Consider the following 14,862-nt stretch of genomic DNA (forward strand, 5'->3'; position numbering starts at 1 on the left):
GAGGTACTAACTAACTAACTAACTAACTAACTAAATACATACATACATACATACATACATACATAAAAATAATTTGGAACTGGGCTAAAAGAAGAATCTGCCTGCTCATTTCCTCACTAAATCCTTGTAGAATAAATGTACTTGACTGAATTCCCATATTCTTGGCTGTAGCTGCAGTGAAGGCGTTGCTGAATGAATGCAGGAGCATCTCAGTGCGTGGAATCGTTGCCATCATGTTGTGACCCACTGTCTAATCTAAGACAAATTGTAGGCAAGGACAAAAACAAAAATGTCCCCCTTTGTTTAGCACAGTCTACTCAGGCATAGTAACACTGACAATGTTACTGACACTAGGACTAATATCTCTGAAGTCTGACCCCACCATAGAAACCAAGACCATGCATATTGACCTTTATAGTTGTGGAGCCATTCTTCATTTTGTTATGTTTGTGTTATTTATAATGTTTGTGTTATTCATTTTTGTTGGTGGTTGTCAGTGTGAGTGAGTTTTGTTAGGGCCTAAATATGTTCAAAAGAGTAGCATCTATCAGATGGTTCAATTAATAAATGTGATGAAGAAATGTTACATCACCTTGGATTGATAACGGATTAAAGGAATGCCTGGAACAGAGAGATAACGCAAAGAAAATGGCAATCAGGTCTAATTATGAATCGGATTGGCAAGTTTATCGCAAGCTAAGAAATTATGTAACCAAGTTGAATATAAAGAAAAAGAAAATTCACCATGAAAAGGTATTTAACAACATTAAAGCACGACGGCAAGAAATGATGGAATACTTTACACAATATCATGGGCAGAAAATCTAGATCTATTCTATCATTTCTAGAATCAGAGGGCCTTTTTATAACCAGGCCTTCGGATATTGTGGAACATCTCAATAATTGTTTTGTAAATAAAGTAAAGAAACTTAGGGATAAGATGAGCCTAGCCGATAATGTACAAACCTACTTCAATATAAGAAATCAGATTATGGCAGGCAAAAAGTGTGACTTTAGATTTGCTCCAGTTACAGTCAGTCAGGTAGAAAACTTATTACTTGCATGTAAGGATAAACCAGCTGTAGTAGATAATAAGGATATGATTGATTATTGTTCAGACCGACAGCAAACTTGAACTCCACCACAATTTGTTACATATTTGATTTAAGTTTAAAGAAATGTATTTTCCCACAGGCATGGAAAACTGCAAAAAATATTCCATTACCAAAGATTCCTACTGTATCCTTCTGTGGCTCAAATAGCAGACCAATAAGCTTGCTGCCTGTCTTGAGTAAAATAACGGAGAAAATGGGACCCGGGCCGGGAGTCAAACCCGGGTCCGCTGCAGAGCCTCGGCACAGGGGTCGTGCGCGCTACCAACAAAGCTAAGTAGCACCCCGAGAAAATTGTTTTTAAACAAATACAATATTATTTTGCAGCTAATGATTGGAACACTGATTATCAACATGCCTACAGGGAAGAAGACTCCACTGTCACAGCTCTCACTCAGATGGCTGATGAGTGGCTAAAAGAAATTGACAACAGACACCCAGTAGGAGCAAAATTACTAGATTTTAGTGCAGCGTTCAATATTATAGATCATAATTTATGCTACGTTACAGAAATTAGCACGTTATGGTTTTAGTTCGACTGCAACCCGCTGGCTATTTGAAAAACAGGAAACAGACAGTTCTATTTATTGGATGTTTGTCTGAACCAAAAGTAATTGATTGTGGAATCCCACAGGGAAGTAGTCTTGGTGCATTGTTATATTCAATATTTACTAACGACCTACCACTGACCCTATAGGACGCTAAAATTTCAATGTATGCAGATGACTCGACAATATACATAGCAAAACCCACAATTCATGAACATAGTGTTTTAAATCAGGAACTTCAAGCAGTGGTGACATGGATAACTAACAATTAATTAGTTCTTAACACCAGAGGTGGTAGTAAGTCACATACGTGAAAGTCATAAGCAAGTCTCAAATCTTAACCTTTGAGTCTCAAGCAAGTCCCAAGTTACTGTGATCAAAATCAAGTCAAGTCAAGTCAAGTCATTTTTTATTACTCAAGTCAAGGTCATGGCTAAGGTCAAACAAGTCACAAGAAATTTGTATGAATGTATTCTTCATATCTGTAGACGCAGTAAACAGAAGAGGGTGGTTAGTCAATAACATGATGTAATTGCATAGTTGATCAATTTTATATTGATATATTGATTTTATTTTGATCAATTTTATATTGCATAGTTGATCAATTTTATATATTTTTTTTCAAACCCATGAACACAAGAATGAGATTAGATTAATATCAGCCCTGGAACTGTACCATACTGCACGTTCTGACAGCTGAGAATATTACCCTCAGGCATTGCCCCCCCCCCAATAAAAGGAGGCTGAAAATTACAGGACATGTCTGTACTGTCCTGAAATCCCAGAGGCAACATCTTCACACATACGGCCCTTTCTCCTTTCAAACGGGGCAGAGCTCTATGAGAAACAGCAGGAGAGACACAACACCTGAGGAAGAAGCAGGTCCGTCACGGATGTACGCGAAAAAAACAAGTGCGTCGCATCCAATGTGTGCCAGTACAATGTTGTGTTGGGTTGTGAGCGCGCATAATGCGAGCCTACATTTAAAATAATGGCTTTGTGCGCACTGAAGACGCTATATCTGAAACACACACGCGCTTTAACCAAGACGCCGGCCAAAATCACCGCATGCACCATGTCATACAGTGGCTGAGGGCTCAATATACGCAAAAAAAAGAAAGAAAGAAAAGCCAAGACTTTCGAGTCATCTATGTCAAGTCTAAGTCAAGTCTCAAGTTATGAATGCCAAGTCAAAGTCAAGTCGAGTCTTTCATTAGTGTTAGTCAAGTAAGTCCTCAAATTTGCAACTCCAGTCTGACTTGAGTCAAGTCATGTGACTCGAGTCTCCCACCTCTGCTTAACACTGCTAAAACAATTAGCATTGTACTTGGGAAAAAAAACTATGTTAACTAACGAGCCAAAACTGAGGCTATATGTAAATGATGTGGCTGTAGAACAAGTGCAAGAAACTGAACTTCTAGGAATAATATTTGATAATAAATTAACATGGTCTAAACACATTGAGAAAGTAATAAATAAAATGGGCAAGAGCCTTTTGACCATAAGGAGATGCAGGGATTTTTTTTACCTTTAAACGTAAGGGGAAGTGTCATCAAAAGCCTTGTGTTATCACACCTAGATTATTGCTCACAGGTTTGGTCGTGCGCTGCCACATCATCTATTAAAAAACTGCAAACAGCTCAGAATAAGGCAGCACGAAGTTTACTCTGTTGTCCATATTGAACTAATGTCAGTAAAATGCACAACTGTCTTGCTTGGTTGAATGTGAAGAACAGATTTATTGTCTCATTACTTACTTTTATTAGAAAAATATCTAATCTGCCAAGGGGCACTGTTTTCACCTATGACAAAATCAAACTTGACACAATATTAATGTATATTAATGTTGTCATTAATATATAATGTATATTAATGACAAATTAAACAATGAAACTTATTACACCGTTAACACAGTCAGCTTAACACGTCAATTAAACTATTGCACAGTCTCCACATTTGAATGCATGAAAAGATAATAGCTGAATATAGTTCAAATGTTGGGAAATGTACTGTGTATGTTTGTGTTGGAATGCATGAGAGTGCGTGCCTAAGCATACGTTTTGGCTGTATGTGTGTGTGTGTGTGTGTGTGTGTGTGTATGTGTGTGTGTGTGTGAGAGAGAGAGAGAGAGAGAGAGACCTTTTAATACACATAAACCTGATTTTGTGTATAATCTGTGTATCACCACAGCGCCCCCTATGGCCAGCTGTGTAATAGCAGGACCCTAGGAATTATTCACACGTGTATTATTCTGAACCTCTGATTGGTTGTCTGTCGGAAGGTCCTGATAATTCTTACACTGTCCTTCTAATTCACGTGGCTATTTACACAGGATGAGTCAGCAATATGATTACTCTCTATGCTAAAAACTGGAGATTTTATAAAGGTTAGTTGGGTGCCTAAAACCAACCTTTTGTCTAACCTTAACCAAGAAGTGATATGCCTAAATCTAACCTTTTTAACCTCATCAAGGGGATTTTACAGCTAAAGCGAAAGGCTAAAGCTGTGGGCAGCTTTAAATACAGGTGTGGACACACTTAATGCGTCTTGAATGCACATAGTGATTCGATCACTCAAACCAAATTTGGAAGCCATTCTGAGCATATGTATCCGCAATCTTACAGTAGAGTGAACACCCATGGAGCCGGGGCCACATTAGGGACAGCCTCCATTAGCTAAGTAGGTGACAGTCAGTGCCTGTTTGTGCGCCACTGCCTCAGGCCTCACAACTCATCTTAATCATTTTAACCATTGGTGTTTTTCACTGGATGTTGGCACATAGGATGCATTGTATATCCAATCCAATCCAACTTTATTTGTTAAGCACTTTTAAATAACCAAAGTAACCAAAGTGCTGTACAGGAGAATAAATAGGCCAGCAGTGGAGTCTTCTACTTGAGCAGATTAGTATATGTTGATCCACTATGGTAACCATGAGTGTAGGGCTGGTGGAGAAATGGAGGCGAACATAGTGGGTTTCATCTAGCAGGTGAACAGTGGGGTGAAGGAGCCAGTCCACTTAATGGAAAGCCAGAGTGGTCTGTTAAACGATAAGAGGCTCACTTTAAACAATATTATTAATAATAATTAATGATAATGATGATGAGAAGAAGAAGAAGTAGAAAAATAGCGTAGTGAAAATCTCTGTAGATGGTTGATTATTTGAAAGGGGAAAAACTTGAGAGAAGCTTGGCCAAAAAAAAGGCAACGTTTTATTTCATAGATTGAAAATTACATTGAAAAGACAAAAAAACATTTTAAGTGTGAATAGAACAGTTGTTTATATCATCCTCCTGTAAAACACTGTTGGTCAAATATTTAAACTTGATGTCTGCATTAGAGAACATGGTGTAGGGTGAGGCTGTAAATCTTATCCTATTTTTTTAGCATGTGTCAAGTAACGTGCCCTGTAACATGTTTCACTAATTACAAATTGGGAATATGACTTGACTACAGCTCGAACAAACATTTCTGTTCTCATTGCTTTGTTTATTACAGTTTTTTTTTATGCTTTGCTAATTTGAAAAAGCTATGTGAATGCATTACTAAACAGATTACAATAATATAATTATTTACATACTACTATTATTTACATTATAATCTAATGTACAATCTGTGCATTCAAAGGTTTTTAGTAAGATTGTGATGATCACTCAGACAATTTAAGTAGCACAAAATTATAACTACATTCCTCATTCGGAACACTTAGTAACTTAAAGTTGGGTTGACTTGATAGCGGATTTTGATTGCTGTTTTCACAATACTTTTGAGTTAGCAGTAGTGTTCAGGTTTACATCTTTCACGTCTAACAATTTTTTCATTTCCTGCTCAATCGAAAGAACAGCAAGGGATGACAGCCTTTCCTGTGTCATGGTGGTTCGCAGGTATGCTTTTATGACTTTAAGTTTATAAAAACTTCTCTAAACTGAAGCTACAGTAACTGGGAGAGTAAGAAGGAACCTGAGTGCAATACTTAAATTTGGATACAGGTCAACTATGATCTCCTTATAGATATAATTTAGCATCTCTGATGGTGTTGAGATGTCTGTGGGGAAGGACTTAACTGCACCCTCTACCTACAGCCTCAGGTCCTGTGCTTCAAAATCTTCTGTGGCCTGCTATAATTTGTGGCAGCGTTCCCCTAGCCTTCTTGCCTCTGTTGTGCTTTTCATCAGGTCCTTGGAGGGCAGAAATCCATAAAGTTGGAAAAATGTTTCTATATGGGAGAACCTTTCTTTGACAGTGACCAGGGTTTTATTGACAAGAGGAAGAAAAACTTCTCATTCAAAGATCTCTTCTGCTGTACCCTGTGTTTCCTCGCTTCCAACAAAAATCCAACAAAATGTTTGTGAACTGCTATGCCCTTTTTAAAATCACAATTTACTACTAGCAGCACAACCAAGAGCTGCTTGTTGTGACTCAAATCAGGTGTGCAGTCCATTATTACCTAATAATATTTGTCTTTTTTTACTCGGTCAACAATGACATCTGTTGTGCACTTGGCCACAAGTGAGACTACTTCATTTTGGATCCGACTACTCAGGTATGTGTCTGAGGCTTTGTTAGCTTGGATTCCTCCGAGATGCTCAAGCATCACAGGGTCAAACTGAGCCATTAACTGAACCTGACCCAAGACATTTCCATTGCCTGGTTCATAAAGTTTGTCAGAGTGGCCACAGAGAGGAAGGTTTCTCTCTGACAGGAAGTTGATGATTGCCACTAACTTAGATAAAATCTCGTTCCAGTGTTTTGCTTTAACTTCAACTACTAGTACATTGAAAAGTGGGAGGTTAAGTAGCTTTTTCATGGATGGCCAAATGAAGCTGTGTTTGAAGGTCGGTCATCAGGGATATAATTGACCGTTTTTGACTACATATGTGACTGTACAGTTTTCTTTTTATTTTGACATACTGTATTAACACAATGGACCTAAAATCCCCAAAAAACATAAAATCTGAGTAAGAAAATGTTGAAAACCACAAATATGTTTGAGAACCATTTTTATTATTTAAAATGCAAATATAAATTGTTGTTTGCTAAATGTGAGTTTTTGAAATTTACAAAGACATATGTAACTAATTACATTTAAATGCAGGCAATGCGTCAGGCTCAGGTCTCACTCAGCTCCTTCCTGCCTGCTCCACATTCAGCAGTCTCCTCATTGTTTTGACTCACAACACACAAAAAACGACTTCACTACACACTAAACACACTACACTAAACACTGCATTACATACTAACTATACACTCCAAACATGCTAAATGTCACAAATCTCTCAACTCTCAAAAATCGCCATCTCTATCACTGTCTCTATCACGACACTGCTACTGTCAATCTTCCACCGTCATCCCTTCCACAACTTCCCCTGTTCCTCAGCAACCAAATCGCGTGGTTTGCCATATAATTTTGTGATTGGTTGGTGTGGTGCCTTTTTCCACCAATAGGAACATGTTTTCTTGCTTGCAAACACTTGCTGCTTGCGAACACTTTCATGACAAAAGCCTGTTTTTGCTGTTCTTCCTGCACCAGATGCAAAGCAAACGTGACAGCAATGTTCGCAAAAAAGTGTGGCAGACATTATTTATCGTAAGTCTGGTTTTGGACGTGCTGGCATGTCCGTCGAGTCAGGAGGGGGTGTGGGCTAGCAGCTAGCTACACACGAACATCCACAGATTCTGATTCCAGTTTGTTGTCCTTGCTAACCGGATCTCCTCAGACCTGAACAGACTCGGTCCGGACTTGTATAGTCTCATTAATCTACAACAGTTAGTTCCTGATCTGCAGAGATAAGGCACACGCAAGCCGATGTGAGAGCTGCTGCCAGCTATCACCAGTTTTCCTGTGCTCTTCAGACCTTTCACAGTTGATTAAATGCATTGCAAGGTTTTTCCAGTCATTAAATCCTTCCTCACTCAGTTGTTGTGGGTTAGGGTTATGGTTGTTTTTGTTTTCCATAAAGGCAACAAGAAAAGCAAAAAACACGGTCACACTTTCACTGTAGACTAACCAAGACCTGTTCACCCTCTCGCCATTTTTCATTACAATGTAATTAATACTTTGCCTTTGTGAATCTGTGGCCCTTTTCATTTTGTGGAAAATCTTTATCTTTGACCTGGATTGGCCCCATTTTGGCCATTGAGCAGTGCTCTCTGTCAGTGAGCAGCTTGGGCCAGAGTGCTGGGTCATCCACAAAAATATGTGCCTCTCTGTCATTGTTGTCATAATCAGCATCTGAAGTGGAAGAAGAAGAGGGAGAAATGCTGTTACTCACCGCCAGTTGTGCATCATCTCCATCAGTTTGTTGATTAGAGCCACTTGGATTGACAGGAGTGATAACATTACCGTCATCGGTTCTATCATCCGTCAAGTTGACAGAGGTCAAGGTGAGAGCAAACAGTGTAGATGGCAGCTCTTCTTCTGCCGACAATCCTGCTGCCACTGCGGTTTCTTCAAAAAAGCTTGATAACTTTGGCAACTTCGAAATAAACTCCTCCCTTTGGTCCCAGTTCTTCTTTTTGTGTGACCTGCTTCGTATATTCGCTTGAATCGCTTAATTTTTCTTGATGTATCTCTTTCCTCTCCTGCTTGTCACACAGCCATGAGGTTTCGTCTTGTCTCGTGAACTTCTTGTTTTATTTTGAAAGTCTAACTCTCCTCATGTTTCAGGTCACTTTCCCCTCCTCATGTGTCCCCATCCCTGATTGTTCCCACCTGTTCCCCAATTACCCTCATGCGCGTGTATCTTTAAGTTGGTGTCTCCGTTTGTCTTGTGCCAAAGTGTTTCGTTCTGCCGTGCACCTAAGCCCTTCATCCTTGCCATAGTCTAGGTATTGAATTCATGTTGGTTTTTCTTTCTTTCTGTTTATTCATAGCCTTGAGAAGAGTGATTTTGTTTCTTTAATATTTTACAGCTTAGTATGCCAGAGTAGTTTTGTTTCATAGCCTTGTTCCATCCTCATTTTGAGTGATTTTCTGTTGTACCTTTTTTTTAGCCTAGTTTTTCAGTGTAGTTTATTGCGGTCTTTTTTTTTTTTTTGCCTCGTTGAGAGTGATTTTGTTTTCTCCAGTTGTGGAGTTCCGGCCGTTGGCATGGTTTTCTTTTGGGTGTTTTTTGTTTACTTATTTAGACAGGATATTGTCAGTAGAGGTAAGATCGGGCCTAAAAAATCCAGCCCGACCCGACCCAGGCCCGCAGGCATTAAAGCCCGACCCAGCCCGAGCCCGACCAATTAACTTGATTTGCAGGCCCGAGCCCGAAGCAAACCCGAAATTTCAATTTATCCCATAGTATTTTTGGCAGAAAAAAACGCTTTTTTTAAGATTAAAATAATCTACATATTTTTATGATCATGATAAATGCATTTACACAACGAAATAACGCTGGAACACAGAATAAGAGGCCAGACAATGAGAGTGAAAGAGAGATCTTGATGCGCACTCGCTTAATTACGCGGAGAAATACTGCAGCCCACTAGGCTTTAAATAGAATAATGCAAATCAAATAAATGGGAAAAGATATATGAAATTGTTATTTCTATAGTTTTGTTTAAACGAAATTTAAAATAAAAGCTTTAATTTTCTCTATCTTTAATTTGGTCTGAAAATGGAAAAGCTAACGAAATGATCGAAGAGCAAGAACACAGAAATACAATAAATCTACATAAATAAACTAGATAAATTAATAAAGAATATCATTCTTTATTTTAATGATTTGCATTGGAACACACAAAAAACAACCTGCTTTAAGAAGCATTGAAACAAAATAAATAGAAACATTTTCAGGAACACGCTTTTAGAATAATAAAAAAAAATCACACTATATGCCCCTAGCGTAAGAACAGACCTGCTGTAAGAGTAATTTAACATAATATATAAACAAGAAAGCTAGATAAAATACAGCATTACTAATTTGAATAAATAATAACAAAAATAATGTGTTAAGACCATTATTAAAAAAATAAAAAACCAAACAAAGTGCGTAAATGCGTAAAAATAAGCCTACTAATAATTACAAATAACTCAAACAAGAAAAAAAACAAGCAAACACTATCATGTTTGAATAAAAAGCAAAAGCTTAGTGAAGGTATAATACAAAAAATGTCATCATGAACAAACAAATACAATTAAAGCGTTTAAGCTGCTGTCTGGCCTTGCCTATAGTCTGCAAATTGCGGCCTTGTGTCCTGGTCTTTATTCCTGTGAAATAAGGGAAATAATTAAAGCCTCAGACAATAATTAAAATGATGATTTGAACAGCAGTATATTACTTACGTTGTTTATATTTTGTGGTCGTCATGCAGGAACAAGATTGCGTCCACTGTACCAGGTTTCAGTGAAGTTCTCCGCTGATCTATCGTGCGGCCAGCTGCGCTAAAAACTCGCTCACTGCTGCTGCTGCTTGCGGGTATGCACAACACGGATCTTGCTAACTTGGCAAGTTTGGGGTATGCACTGGAGTTTATTCTCCACCAGCCAAGCAAATCTCGGTCATCAGCCATGGCATGCCTTTGACTAATGTACAGGTTGACCTCATCTTGAACAGGAGCATCATCGTCATCATCCGCGTTTTCCCACTCACCAAAAAAAGAAGTCATTTTTCGTTTTGCTGCAGGTGGAGAAAGGGTGCTGGTGTGCGCCTCGTCCTCCTCGTTTTCAAAAGTTGTAGTGGTGGCTTCTCCTCCTTCATCTTCTTCTTCCAGGAGTGTGCGGACATGTGCATGCACCTCTGACACCTCTGTCGGTGTCATCATTTTGAGTTTGTTGAAGTTAGGCCACAGGAACAGTGCAACTTTGTGCAACATATGTATTTTGACTTTTTGATCCAAGAGTTCAGAATGCCTGTGGCGCACAAACGCCTGCTGAGGATTATCCGTAGAACTGGGTTGACAGTGCTTTTTTAACTTCTCATTCCAGAGGCAAACTAGATTCAGTGTGGTATATTTATCTCCTCCCAGTTCTCGTTGTGCTGCATAGAAAGGCTCTATGAAATCAAAAAATCTAACAGATCTGGCGCAATGTTGTCCATGCGCACCTCCTCTGCGCGTGACTGCAGCTTCTCATACAACTCGTTATATATCTCGCGCACAGACTTGAGCGTCAAGTAAACAGTGCTGAATCTGGTTTCACCCATCTGAAGCACTGTTTTTGATAGTTGTGCTGCCAAACCAGATTGCTTGATGAAATGGACAACACTCTTGGTTGCACTAATTGTTTCTCCAATGTCTGGGGCGTTTGCAGACAGTGCGTCCTTGTCCAGGCCATGCCGAAGTACAGTGTTGATCACATGGTCAAGGCACGAGAGGCGCTTGTAAGGCTCCAAAGCTTTCACGATGTTACTGCCCTGATCTGTAACCCACCCTATTCTGGATAAAGATGAAGGTTCCAAACCAAATCTATTCACCAGAAGCCGGACCAGTTCTCTTCTTATATTCTTCCCCGTTTTGGCGTCTTCCGCTGGAAATACAGCAGTGGTGAAGGTTTTTCCAACCAAGCTGAAGTCCGTTTCAGTAAAGTGACAAGTTACTGCAATATAACTCAGCTTTCTGTAATCATCCGTCCACATATCGGTACTCATGGCGACGTCACAACCACCTGCCAGAGCTTTCTTTACCCGCTCAATTAACAAGCTCCTTTTTACCTCAGCCTTCTCGGCGCACGCCTTTGACACTGTGGTGTAATGGGGCAGGACCGAGTCGACAGGTACGCGCCCAAAAGTTGACCCAACATTGATCAATTCTTGGGCCAGACTTTTGAAACCTTCGCCACTGACTACTGAAAATGGTCTAAGGTCCTGACAGCAAAAGTCGACGCACTTGTCTGTGATGGCCTGCTTAGCGCAAAGAGGGGCGGTCTTTGGGACAAATGATAATATAGATGTTTGACGATCACTTTTTCCAGTACATCTGTTTAAATGCCTGCTCAGCGTCGAGTTGCCAGTCTTTTTGCTCTCGTATGAAAGCAAAGTGCCACATTGACTACATTCAGCGAAGCCAACACAAGTTTCTGTATCATTTGTTACTATCAATTTGAAGCTTTTCCACACGTCACTCTTACCGGCGGTGCGTGTTTGCCTTTTCAGTTCCCCTGTCTTAAGTTTGTCTTTGATTTCTTGGTGCTCCATATCGGGGATATCTGGTCAAATTGTGGACTCGCGGAGGGAAGATTACGTTCACGAAATGTCCGCAAAGCCGTGCGCAAAGCCGTGCGCAAAGCCGTGCGCAAAGCGTGCTCTTGCTCTGCGCCTCCTGTTTAATAGTAGTTATATAGCAATTACCTTACAGCGCCGCCTTCTCTGTTTTATCCAAATTATTTATTTACAACAAGTATTCCTTAGTTTAGTATCCACACATCGTTTTAGTATACATTTTTATAAACACATATTTATTTTTAAAAAAGTCAGCGAGAGAGAAGCCCGAGCCCGACCCGACCCGAACGTAATGATTGACATTTTAGGCCCGACCCGACCCGAATTTCGGGCCGGGTCGGGCTCGGGCTCGGGCTAAAGATCTTACCTCTAATTGTCAGGTTTTCTCTTTTCACAGCCTGTTACTTTGTCACTCATTTTTTGACACTGGGATTTTCAGAATAAAATCCTGTGAATCTTTACTTGCTCTGCATCTGAGTTCTCTTTCTAGCCCAGGTCTGATACCGCTATTTACTGTTTTGGATTTTACGGCATAATCATTTCTGCATATGTGCAGCATGATGAGCGTGATGCATAACATGGAATAGTCCATCTAGTGCAGACTGAAGCTGGCGGAAAGTCTGTCAAACACGAGTAATTGATCAAATTAGACATCTCGATACTACTATTGTGACATTTTTATTAAAACAATAAATACGGGAATAAAATATAAAGAGGGCATTTTGGGCCCCCAAAGGGCCTTGTATGGGGCCCAGGGCTCCAGGCAAATGCCTGGTTTGCCTAATAGTATGGCCTTCCTCTGCTTATAGACTACTTTGCTATTCTATGTATGAGATGAATATAATAAACCATGTAGGTGTCATGGTTCCAGCCTGGGCAGCCTCCTTCTTTCCCTGTGTTTGTTGTCTTTTCCCCATGTCTGTCTGATCCTCTTGTCTCTCCCTGTGTTTTTTGTGCATGGGCATGGCTTACTCTCTCCCTGAAGGCAGTGCCAGGTGAAGCTCCTTCCACTAATCACGACCCCATTAAACCTCTGGATCTCCAGCCACTTGTCGCCAGATCATACTTACCACAGTCACTCCACCTGCCTGCCTACCTATCCTGCTGGCTTGAGTTCGAGCCTCATCCCTCGTCTTTTCCCCACTTTCACTATTATTACTCACCGTGTCATGAATAAATATTGACTTTGAATTGACTTCACCCTGTTCAGTGTTATGCGTTGGGTTCAAATCTCTATTGCTACCATAACAGAATGATCTGGCCTGAACATGAACCCAGCCGAATCTGATCCAGAGGTTAACCTTCTTCACATTGTATCCAATCAGGGGGCGCTGCTTGGACAGCATGACCAGTTGCTTCGTGGAATCATGGAAACCCTGTCAGGTCTGACAGCCTGGCTTACTCGGGTAGGGAGACTACTACAAGTTCCCCAACCTCCGACACCGGCTCCTCCACCACTCCCAGCGACACCAGTAAGCGTGTTTCACCCCCGTGAACCTTTTGTACCCGCACCTGAATGCTACGATGGCAATTTCGTTTTTGTTTCAATGCTCTCTCACGTTTGAGCTACATCCTTTGACTAATCAGAATGACTGAGCTAAAATAGCGTATGTGTTGGGGTTGTTAACTGGGAGAGCTAGGTCCTGGGGAACTGCTTTCTGGCACAGTCCATATACTGCTCACACTACGTTTGATGAATTTTCTGCTGAGATGTCCTCTGTTTTTGACCACCCCATAGCCAGTAGCAATGCTAGCAACCTTCTGTTTAGCCTTCGGCAGGGTCATCTTAGTTGCTGCTAACTACTACTACTCAAATTTCATACACTAGCAGCTGAACTGGGGTGGGATGATAAAGCGCTGTAGAGCATATTCATGAGGGGATTAAACGAGGCCGTTAAGGACAGTATAGTGGGGAGTGTAGAGACTTCTGATTTGCAGGAGCTAATAACGTTAGCCATCAAGGTGGATAACCGACTGAGAGAGAGGCGTAGGGAGAGGTTTCAGGTCTCCGAGACTGGTGCCACTGTTTTTTCTGCCTCCGATTACCCATGCCGAGTTCCTGAAAGCAAGGCCACCAACACCAGCACCCCCAGTTCTCCCTCAGTCTGTACCGAAAAGCCGATGCAACTGGGCTGGAATCGTCTCACCCCCGCCGAGTGGAACAGAAGATTCAAAGATGGTCTGTGTATCTCTTGTGGAGAACCTGGTCATCAACTAGCTGCATGCCCGCTACGGTTAAACCCAAAGCCTCACCAGTCACAGACGGGGTTCTGGTGAGTAGCAGAGTTTTACCTTGTTGTCCCCGAAAACGCATAAACTTCGAGGCTAGAATTTTCCTCTATGGCAATACCTATAGATTGAAGGCCCTCATCGATTCTGGCTCTGACTCCAACCTACTTGACACTAAATTCATTAAGAACTGTCAGATTGTTACTGAGGCTATTGACCCACTGCTCAAGGTAAACGCTCTCAATGGTGAATTGTTAGCCCTTATTTCTGAGCAGACCCCTAAATTACCTCTCCTACTGGCAGGTAATCACAGAGAAAGGATATCATTTCAAATTATGCTTTCCTCTCAGGCTCCCCTAGTGCTCACCCTTCCTTGGTTGCAGGTGCATAACCCAGTGATTGATTGGGTTGCGGGGAGGGTTGTTAGTTGGAGCCTATTCTGTCATTCCTCATGCCTTAAGTCAGCTCAGTCCCCGTGTTCCCTAACTAATTGCGTTGCTCCACCAGAACCTCCTGACGTCTCCTCTGTGCCCCCTATATATCATGGCCTTGCTGAGGTTTTCAGCAAACACGGGGTCCTATCTTTGCCTCCTCACAGACCATACGACTGCACCATAGACCTACTGCCTGGAGCCGCTTTTCCCAGCAGCCAACTTTGATCCTCTCCCTGGTGCCACTGCTTTTTCCAAGTTGGATTTACATAACACCTATCATTTGGTCCACATCAGGGAAGGAGATGAGTGGAAGACTGCCTTTAACACCCTACTAGGTCACTTTGAGTACCTGGTGAGGCCATTCGGCCTTACGAACACACCTGCAGTTTTTCAA

Source organism: Acanthopagrus latus, chromosome 2, assembly GCF_904848185.1.
Source record: "Acanthopagrus latus isolate v.2019 chromosome 2, fAcaLat1.1, whole genome shotgun sequence".
In the NCBI taxonomy this organism is placed as follows: Eukaryota; Metazoa; Chordata; class Actinopteri; order Spariformes; family Sparidae; genus Acanthopagrus; species Acanthopagrus latus.